This window comes from Dipodomys spectabilis, unplaced genomic scaffold, assembly GCF_019054845.1.
Source record: "Dipodomys spectabilis isolate Male_0828 unplaced genomic scaffold, ASM1905484v1 ptg000175l, whole genome shotgun sequence".
Classification (NCBI taxonomy): Eukaryota; Metazoa; Chordata; class Mammalia; order Rodentia; family Heteromyidae; genus Dipodomys; species Dipodomys spectabilis.
Genome location: NW_024870852.1, coordinates 3,350,052 through 3,361,314, shown reverse-complemented (window position 1 = coordinate 3,361,314; position 11,263 = coordinate 3,350,052). Strand labels below are relative to the sequence as shown.

At 41.5% G+C, this 11,263-nt stretch overlaps 1 protein-coding gene across 1 annotated transcript in view; it reads left to right on the top strand.

The window, feature by feature from the left end:
• The first annotated feature begins 615 nt into the window (after positions 1-615).
• Positions 616-11,263, top strand: part of Plcb4 (phospholipase C beta 4) — a 366,535-nt gene continuing 355,887 nt past the window's right edge. Inside the window, exon 1 of the mRNA XM_042694597.1 lies at positions 616-696. The gene's annotated coding sequence lies outside the window, so the exon portion shown is untranslated. The remainder of the gene's footprint in view (positions 697-11,263) is intronic.

Genomic DNA, 11,263 nt, shown 5'->3' with positions numbered 1-11,263 from the left:
TCCGGCGCCCCCTCCCCGCCCCGCGGGCTCCCAGCACCGCCGCTGCCGGCTCGGCCCCTGCCCACCCCCCCAAGCACAGCCCGGGCGCGCCGCACTGGGCATGCTCCGTAGCCCGGGCAGGTTGGGGCTGCGAGGCGACAGCTCGGGCTCCGGAGCCAGGAGGCGAGATAGAGGAGGGAGACTCGGGGGACCGGGGGAACCGGGCGCAGCCGGGGAAGGGGAAGCAGTGGGCCAGGGGAGGGTGGCGGGGAGCGGGGTGGGGGGGCACGCTGAGCCCGGCGGGCGGTGCGGCGGGCGGGCGCTGCCCTGTGGGCTTGCCCGGGAAGGACCGCGGAGACCCCCCCACTCCCTTCATCTGCGGAGGTAAGGACCGCGCGGCGGGGAGGCGGGGAGGCCGGGGAGGGGGGCGGAGGCAGGCGGGAGGGCGGGACTGGGGTGCGCCGGGAGGGGGTTCGGCGGCGGCGCTCGATGGCGGGGAGGGGGTTAGTGGCGCCGGGAGCAGTTAAGTGAGCTGCACCGCAAACAAGATCTCACAGATCCAAGCGCGCGCGCGCGCACACACACACACACACACTCTGTCACACACACACACACACACACACACACACATATACACACACACACGGGGTCTCCAAGGCAGGCAAGGCGGCCGTGGTCGCGTCTTTGGCAGCAGCTCCTCCAAGCAAAGTGTGACAGGTAGGAGAAGACATTCCCGGATCCCGCCCCAAGGATGCTCCCGCCCGCCCCGGCCCGTGGCTGGCTGGGGGCTTGTTTGCTTTCGGAGGGTGCGTCCCGACCACGCGCGGGCTCGCGCGCGCGCGCACCCGGATGCCCGGTCGGGTTCCCCGGGTGCAGGTGCCCGGGTGCCAGACGCTCCGCGCGCGCGCGCGCGCGCGCACACAAGGGAGCCAGGGGACCCCGTCGCCTTCCCTCCTTTCCCAACCCCCTCCCCCCTCCCCGCCTCTGTTTGCCTGTAGTCATCTCTTACTGGGTTTTCCTCAGACTCTGAAACGTTCACCCTCTTCTGGACTAGAAATAGCTTGGCTCGACGTGTATCTGATTATTTTGGTTGGAAATAGTTGGCATCGTGCTAAGCATGTAAATGTGTGTGCGTGTGGGTCCTAACCTCTCTTGGGGACGTTGTAGAAATGGTGGACCCTTTTCCACTTAAAATAACCCTGATTGGTGCAGCACTTGGAGGGGAGGGGGTTGCGGAGAGTGTGGGTCCGTGTTTGACCCTTCTAAAAGCGGATAACTGAAAGATAGTATAGGTGTCTTATTTTCAGAATTTTAAAGTTGCTTCTTTTTTTTTTTTTCTTAACCAGTTAAGTCTTGTGTGTTTCCGAGTTTTAGACTTTGTAGACTGTGGAATCGAAGTATGAAAACATGGATTTCTCCAAGTTCCAAATGTGCCCCAGTGCAACTTTACCTACAATCATAAAACTATCATAAGACTAGTATTTTTTCCCCACAAAGAAAGGCAGATGTCTATTATATTTCCACAAATAACACATGCATTTGAGTGCTGCCTCTAACTTTTTCTTAAAAAAATAAAAAAGCCTTGTAGTGATTCTAGCTATTGTTCTGAAAACAAAGTGTTTGAGATTTAAATTGAGGCAAAACTATTCATAGAAGGTCACCATATTTTTTAAGGCTTAGAATGGTCTATAAATTTAACGGTGTGTGGACATAGCTGTTGAATGATCTTGTTGGTTCTTAATGTCATCCAAGCATAGGCAACTGTATAACAGCTCAAAAAGGAATTGAACTTCCTCTTTAAAGAGAACTCAGATTCATAAAGGAAATATGACCAGGAAAAGCAACTAGTGACTTTAACCTAGGCATTCTCCAAGAACGTTAAGAAAGGGTCTGAAGAAATGTTCTCTTCAGTAGGAAAATTGTGTGTGTGTGTAAAATGTTAACTCTATCTTTTTTCAAGATGTTGCTTTGAGAACTGTATGATTGAAGTGACAAAGAATCTACTGGTTTATACTCTTCAAACTTCAGTGGCCTAAGTTCCTTGTCAAACAGATCAAAAATCAGTTGGAGCAGGGTGGTGTAATCCCCAACTATGTTACATAATCTACTGGGTTGTGTTTTTCGTATAACAGTCTTGCCTATTTTTCAGTTGCTGTATTGATCCATCATATCATCTTTCTTTTGAACTGGAGAAGCTTAATAAATGATTGCTGTCTTGGGAGAACACCTGCTTTTGTTTTTTAAAAATACCAGTTTTAAATGGGTAGCATTTTATCAACATTTTAATGCATAAGTGACTTTTGCTTCTGGAACTAGTAACTCTTTGAATGTAACATAACCTCTGTCTAAAGATCCCATGTATTGAATTACTGATTACGTTTCCCTCCAACTATATCATTCTTCAGCCATCAGAACTTAGTTTTGATTTAGCTTTGATAAATTAAGCCCTGAATTAAATCTGAGGTGGAAATGCTATTCTGCAAGTAACTGTCAAAACAGAATTTCAAAGACTCTGTTTGATCAAGGGTGCACATTCACGTCTGTTGGAATAATTCTACCTTTATTTTACAAGTGCACACCCCCGCAGAAGAGCTTTGTTCTCAAATACTCTTTGGGAAGTTTTATATTTGCGTGCCAGAGAAAATGTGAGTGATGTGAAACTACTTACATTCCCCAGAATCTTGAGGTGCTATGTGTGAGTCTTAGGAGGTGATGAAATACGGGAATTTAAAAAGTATTAACGGTCAGGCATCTGTGGCTTACTCCTGTAATCCTAGCTACTCATAAGGCTGAGATCTGAGGGTCGTGGTTTGAAGCCAGTCCAGGCATGAAAGTCCATGAGACTTATTTCCAATTAACCACCAAGAAGCCAGAAGTGGATATGTGGCTCCAGAGGCAAAGTGCTAGCTTTGAGTGAAAACCTAAGAGAAAGTACTCAGGGCCTGAATTCAAGCCCTAGTACTAGAATATGCACAGACAGACAGACAAATAGGCAAACAGACAGATACACACACACACACACACACACACACACACACACACATACACACACAGACACACACACACAGTGTTAAGGCTTAACAGAAAGCTTTTTGCAGAAATGGATTTTAAAAACTGTCTCACTTCTGAAAAACTGCATCCCAGCAGACTTGCAGAGACCAGTCTGTCCTTCTGGTGCTGCTGTTTTGTCTTTTCCAAGAACATATGTAGCTGCCTTTAGATTAGTATATACTGCTGCTGATTTTGGTAACATGGGACTGTTATATTCACAATCTCAATGAGTATGCCCCCCCCTCCAACCTGGGATAATGCTAAATCCATTTAAAGATTAAGGATTAAAATTAAGAATTCAAATGATGACAATTGTCTTGTATTCATTGGTACCAGTCCTGGAAGTGAAAATGGAGGTGAATTGAGCTTTGTTGCTACTCCATTGTTGTCCTTGAATCCATCCCCCTTGGGGATGAAAACTCATGAAAGGCTGTGATTTAAGGCAGTTAGCTTTGGGTTCAGGGTCTGGATTTCCAGTCCCAGTTTTTTCAAATCTAACTGCAAACTCAGTTATCAGACTGCATGAACAGTATTTGAGGGCTACTTTTTTTTTTTTTTTTGTAAAGTTAGTGAGTGGCTACCACATTTGCTTTTATTTTAAAGACTTTTAAACATAAAACTGTTCACATCTTATGTTGAGAATATATTATATCTTTTTGGGTCAGAGCACATAAGTAATAGTGTCAGGCAGGAATAGGCAGATGATATATTTCTCATGTTTCCTACGGTGTCCGTAGGAACTCAATACTTGAGTGAGTTCAAATATTTTTGGGAAAGGGTATTCTTTGAAACCTGTAATTATTTATAGTAAGATTGGGACTAAGTTATTGGCATTGGTGGTCACTTCTGATGTAAGGATGAAACAGCATGTGTGTTAGCACAGATGAGCCAGCTTTTTAATAAACTCTCATCACAGTGAGTTCCTGTAAGATCAAGAATTTCTGTGTTTGAAATGCAGAATTAGGTCAAGGACTAATGGCGGTGCTTTAATGAACACCATTGATATTTCATGTCCAGACTGAAATTCCTCAAGTAGTGACTTTTTCCATTTTATAATATGAGCGTATAGACACATTCTATGTCTGCAGGAAACACATACTCACCTACTGATAAATAAATACATTATATCTTTTTGGATCAGAGCACATAGGTAATAGTGTCAGCACTGATGGATTTCAGCTGTGGCTGTCCGGTTTTGCTGTTGGCATTTAAATGTTAACCTTGTTTGCAAGGATACTGCTTAATACTTAAGGCTGCCCACTCTACATTTTCCTGTTTCCCTGTCAGGCTTAGGAAAGAGACAGAATAACCTTGCTTAGTATGCATAGTATTTGCTTTTTCTGTTTAATAGTTTTTCTTCTGATAAGCCTGATACTATGAAGCAGAAATACTTTCTCAACTTGTAATATCACTTATCTAATAACACATTCGAATGATATAAAGGTTTTGCATTATCTAGAGGCTGTTGCCCCCCTCCCCAAATATATAAATGTGTTTGCGTCTCCTGCAGTGGGTAGCGGTAGACTAGGTAATAATCTATTACTGGAGCGGGTGAATGAGAGGTTGTATTGTCTTTGTTGGATTTAATCCTGCTTTCAAAATAACCAACTGAGAATCAGTTTTATTTGCAAAGTCTGTTTTTCACTCCATTGCAAGCACAACCTGTGAAACCTCATTTTCTCAATGTCTATCTTGTTGCTCATGTGTTTGGATGCTTTCTTCTCTGCTGAAGGTATAATCAAGTTCCTAGAGGAGATGAAAGTCATATTTGCCTTCCTTTCAAGTCTCATCTAAGAAACTATTATGTTCAGGGCAATGAATGACCAGCTATTTACATGTAATCCACTTTTTCTTTAAGGAATCAAAACAGTTGAAAGAGGCCATAAATCAGAAGGTTTTCCTCTGAACACTTTTCTCATCTAGTACTTACAAAGTCTTTGGTGAGCACATGCACAACACATGACTACAAGATAATGTTATCTTCTCCCCTAGTGTGGGAGTCTCCTTCATAGCTCTTCTCCCATGATCCTTTGGGGAATTCTACCTTCTACTATTGAAACAGTTTGGGGCCAGGCAAATCATTACTTTAGGATGTATTACTCTTCTGAAGCACGTTTTCCCTCCTAAACAATTAAAGGATGTTTTGGTTCCTTGGCATGAAGAATCTTTTTTTTTTTTTTGACATCTCACAGCAATTTTATTTTTTTCTGGGTTTGTGTTCATTTACTTAAAACATTTTTAAACCATTTTTTATTGTCAAGGTGAGGTGCAGAGGGGTTATAGTTACATACATAAGATGTACATTTCTTGTCAAACTTTTTACCCCTTCCCTCATTTTTCTCCCACTTTCCCTCCCCGCACTTCCCCCCACCAGTTGTAAGATCATTTTCAACATATTGTCTTGTGAATATGGCTGTTACATTGGTTCCCCTCTTATCCTTTGTCTCACCATTCTGTTTTTCCCCTTCCTTTCCCTAATTCAGATAAACATATATACAATACCATCTTTAAAAGTTACACAGAGAAAAGTACTGGTCTTCCTACCTTATTCCACTGCCTAGTTTTCTGCCTGGAGACAACCACTATCTTCTAGGGATATTCCATGAAAATATAAGCATTGAATGCATCCACTTAAGTAACAGCATTACATCCAGAACATTGCATGTCTTCTTTCTGCACAGATAGAATTGCTTGATTCTTGCATGAAGAATCTTAAGTAGACATTTTGGTAGAAACTGGAAGAAAAAAGTCACTCAAACCAATGATAAGCAGCTCATAAGCGGAGAAGACATAGACCATTTATTTTGCATTTGACTTCTCCTTTCCTCTACTAGGACAGGCATTTTTCACCTCAGGTCCACCCCATAAAAGCTGGAGGATGCAGTTTAATGGGTTCATGAGTGTTACTGGCGGGTTTTTATTTGTACTTACTTCCAAGTGACAATTACTGCAGGACTTAGAGGCATTGCTAGACCTTGGTGTTTAATGGGTTCAGAAGTAACAAGTATTACTGTGTTGTGGGTCCAATTTAAAAATTTTTATTGTGATACATATATATTTTAATATGATTTGTTTCTAATGTATCTGAAAGTAATTGTATGCATTTAAAATATGCTCCAAAGGCTTTCTAACAGGGTTAGAAAGGAGGTCCAAGACCCACACAAGGTGATACACATCAGCTCTAGAAATGGTCCCTCTGGGAGGTGGTCAGTGGACAGATGGACAGATGCTAATTGCATACTGGGTTTGTTTCCAATAACATAGAGCTTCTGAGCCCTTCAGATCTTCAGACACTGGGATCAGGGAGTCTTGACCTGTAATCCCAACAATGTGCTGTGCCAGCCATGTGACCCTGGGCATACCCTTTGAGCCTTAGTTGCCCCATGTGTACAAGAAGAATAAAGATCTAGGCTGAAGTGCCCTGGACTACATGCTAAATGATCCAGGGTACTGTAGTAAGTGCTGCTGCTGCTGCAGCTTTCTGCCTTTCCTCTTACAAGTGCTGTTAGTATTATCACTCATGCTATTTATTTTCCAAATGGCACTGATGTATCCATACAGACCAGTTGGAGGATTTATTTATTTATTTTTTATTCAAAGATTTAGCAGCCCTCCACTGGCTCCTTGGAAATGCTATATCTTTCTTTGGACCTGTTTCCCTGTGACTTCATTTCGATAGAGGAAACTAGCACTAGCTCCTAGTCTCCTATCTCTGATGGAGATGTTATTTCCTAAGCATCTGTATCTCCTATCTAGGCTTTTCTTTCTTCTTTGGTTGGTTGTGGGACTTGAACTCAGGGCCTGGGCACTATCCCTGAGCTTTTTTTTATGCTCAAGAGTATCACTCTACCACTTTGAGGCACAGTGCCGCGTTCAGTTTTCTGGTGGTTAACTGGAGTCTCACAGACTTTCCTGGCCAGGCTGGCTTTGAACCACAATCCTTAGATCTCGGCCTCCTGAGTAGCTAGGATTACAAGTATGAGCCACTGGCACCTGAATTTTTTTAAGACTATATTCATTGTCTTATGAGCCTAAAAGAGAAACTATCTACTAGAAGATTTGGGGATCACTGATGTTTGTAGGGTACCATGGCTCTCGTTCATCCATAGGTCTTCAGTGGGAGCACTCAGCTTCCCTACTGTGAACAATAATACACAATGATAGTAAAACAAAATCACAGACAGTCATTGACAATTGCAAAAAATCACTTCATTTACTCCCTCACCCCCAACAAGCCTTTTTTTTGGTGAGTACCACTGGTCTCTTCAATTTACACTGAGGAAACTGACATGAAGAAATTAGGTTATTCACCCCAGGGAGTTAAAATCCAACTTTTTCCCCCTCTATGACTTACACTGGTTAGACAAAGACACTCATGATCCACCTGTGTCAGCTTCCCCAGGCTGGGATTCTAGGCCTGTACCACCACACCTGGCCTACTACCATAGCTTTGGGTTACTTGCCATTCAGGTATACATGCTACAGAAAGTTTTGTTTTTTTGGAAGTTGGGTGAAGTCACAGCTAAGCTTCTGGCATTGCAGCTGTGAGGATGGAACTGAACTGGCAGATGAGGATAAGGTCTGAGTCACCGATTCATTGTAGGAGCTTTCCTTTCTGCAGTTACATGCGCTAACAGTCTGACAGGGAGGTTACTGCAGGATAATTGGGATCCTAAACATGAATTCTAGCTTTCTCAGGGACCTGTGCTTTATCTGACCAACTTTCTCCTGATTTCATTGCGTTTGGCATGGTCTCTGATGCCACTAGTGACCAGCTAAGTAATTTGCACAAGAGTTATTGACTGGGTTTTAGATACCTTAAGGAGTCATGTGGTGCTAAGTCCCTCTCAGGAGAGCAGCTGCAGGGCAGGTAATGTCTCATCAGATTTCTACAGGTGGGTCTGGGACTCAGCCTTGCCAACAGCTATACATTTTCAAGAGAAGCTTGAACTCTACATTTATTTGGAGCATTCATCCAGGGAGATTTCAATCTCCTCAGTTATATATCCTCATTTACATATATTTGGATGCAAATGAAAATAAAGACAAATGTGTCAACCTCTGGTGTGGCCAAACCAAACTCATCTGGGAAATAAAGTTAACCCCCCTGCCCCAACTCCCATTTTTGAGGTTTTTGTCAAGAGTGGAATGCTCAGAAACATGCTCAGAATGCTCAGAAAAAAAGACACATTACTTTTGTTTGACATTGTTTTTTAATGTATTTATTATTCAATTGCAAACGTTGTTATGGTCTTTCATTTTGAGAGTGAAAGGATTTCAGATTCTGAATTTCGGCTTGATTTTTTTTTCTGCTGTTTCCCCCAAGATGTTAGCAAAATATACACCAAGCTGAGACGGGTAGGACATAGTTTTCTATTCTATGGCAGTCTTTTAATCTATGAATACCTCAACGTTGAGAGATAGGTGGATTCACTAATGGGGACTTGGAGATTCTCTGGCCTGCATCACTGACTTCAGCTCTAACCAGCCACAATTGTCCCTCTGCTATTTGGTAGTTGCTATATTTGTTCGGAGTGAATACAAGGTTTCTGCAGGTTAGTGTTTCCAGGTGCAATCCACTTAAAAGCCCTCATTTTCCTTGACGCAGAGATCACCCTCAATACAAATGAAATCCTACTCCCTGTGAGAAAGAGTGTTTTTTCTTCTCCCTTCTCTACAGCCTCCCTGGATAGAGAACCATCCACACAGTGGAGAGAGCCTTTTTCCCCTCTTCTGTGTGTGAATTTACATATAGCAGCATATAAACAGTTTTCTTCCTTATTATATAAACTGGGTCATTCTCTGTACGCTTTCCTTTGACTTGCTCCCTGTCCTTAACTGGAGATTTTGTCATGGTATTGTATTTGTTATCTTTGTTCTTCCTAACATTGTGTACAGTTTGGTAGGCTGTCCATACCATGTTTTGACCATTTCTCTATTTTCACTATTGCAAGTGGAAAGATTGAAGATCTTTTCTCATTAGGCTTTGTGCACACATGTGAAAATTTCCTGCAGTTAAATTCCAAGAAATAGAGTTATTTGGTCCTAAAAGTTTGTACATTTTAAATTTTGAGAGAGCACTGTCAAACTGCCTCTGAAAGAAAGAAAGAAAGAAAGAAAGAAAGAAAGAAAGAAAGAAAGAAAGAAAGGAAGGAAGGAAGGAAGGAAGGAAGGAAGGAAGGAAAGGTCTCTGTGAAACTTCTGTCTCTCACAACCTCAAATTATGCCACTGTGTCTTCTAAGTCAAGCATGATCTACAATGGTTACACAGTTCTATTAACTCAGTTAGATTCCAGTGACTTTAAAACATAGACATAGAATGTTCTTAAAATTCCTTGAGAAGATCATACTTAATAAAAAAGAATTTGCTATTTAAGAGGCTACTGGAAAAGCCCCACAATGCAGAGATATCTTTTTTTTTGTTGTTGTTGTTGGTCATGGGGCTTGAACTCTGGGCTTGGGCGCTGTCCTTGCGCTCTTCAGCTCAAGACAAAGCGCTCTAACCTTGAGCCATACTGCTACTTCCGGTTTTCTGGTGGTTAATTGGAGATAAGAGTCTCAAAGCCCAGGCTGGCTTTGAACCACAATCCTTAGATCTCAGCTTTTCTGAGTAGCTAGGATTACAGGCATGAGCCACTGGCACCCGGCAATTCAGAAATATCTTGTAGAGTTGGAGTTGAAGAGTTTTTGCAAAATTCTTGACCTCTGTCTAGAAGGACATGTCATATGTACCTTGGAATATGTGGACAGAGTACTGTGGCCTTGCATAGGCCACACAGAACAGAGGATGATCTTCACCTGGGACAGTTAATTTCAAAGCTGAGAATCTTGTTCAGGTGTACTTGTAGCTTTAGTCTTTCTAATACAGTTAGCTTTTTGTATCCATGGATTCTAAATGTATTGGTTCAAATAAACCACAGATTGAAAATATGTGGATAAAAATTGTGTCTTTACTGAATATGAACAGATTCTCTCCTTTTTTCTTCTTCATTTATTTTTGTTGCTGTGCTGGGGATTAAATGCAAGGCCAGCTACTTTATTAATTAGCTTCATCCCTTGCCTTAGACATTTTTCCTTATCATTATTTCCTAAGCAATACAGTGTAACAACTGTTTTCATTGCATTTAATTATATTATATATTATAAGTAATGTAGAGATGATTAAAAGGATATAGGAGGTGTACATAGATTACAGGTCATAGGCAAACAATGTACCATTTTATATAAGGGAGTTGTGTATCTGTGAGGGGTTATGGAATTAAACCCTTGTGAGTATTGAGGAATGATTGTACTTAATTAAGAATCTGCTTTATCCTCTTAGAGAATTAGAAAATTCCAAGATAATGCTGTCTTACCATGTGTCTTTATTTATAGATACCTGGAGTTAATTTCCATGATGTTAAAAGCAATATGTAGTCAAGTAACTCTGTAAATTAGAAACTGCACAATGTTTTCATTTAGAGAAAGATTTGAAAAAAAATCTACAAAATCTAGGTCACTGATTTGAAACTTCTTTTAGAAGTGACATAATTGTTATCAATAATGTAAATCCAATTATTGGTTACATTTCAGAATTTTATGATGTATGTGTCACAGTATCATGGTTAGTAAATCTTGATGTGGATAAATGGCAGGAAAATGAAATCTTGTTTCTGTTTTCCACAATGGGTTTTGATCTTTTATTGGTTCTATTTCTTTAAGAAAAATTCTAGGGCTAGGAATGTGGCTTAGTGGTAGAATGCTTGTATTGCATGCATGTAGCCCTGGGTTCAATTCCTCAGTAACACATAAACAGAAAAAGCCCAGGAGTATCACTATTGCGCAAGTGGTGGTATGCTAGCCTCGAGCAAAAAGAAGCTCAGGGGCAGTGCCCAGGCCCTGAGTTCAAGCAAAAAAAAAAAAAAGTGAAAGAAAGAAAGAAAAATAGATAGATAGATTCTGGTTAGGTTGGCAATGACATCCACATTCTGATTGTATGCCTTCTGCATGTTTATTTTTGCAGCACATTGCCAATTGTAGAAATATGGTAGGATTCAGTCGTATTTCCTTGGCATCGAAACCTTGTGTATTCAAGGAAAGTCTGTGCTGGGTTTTGCTAATGGAAATGCTATATCGTGTTTCACAGTTTACAGACAATATCCTTAGATAATATCCATCCAAGCCCAATAAAGAGTGCCACCTGATAGTACCCTTTTTCCTTTTCTTTTTTTCTTTCGGCAGTACTTGGGATTGA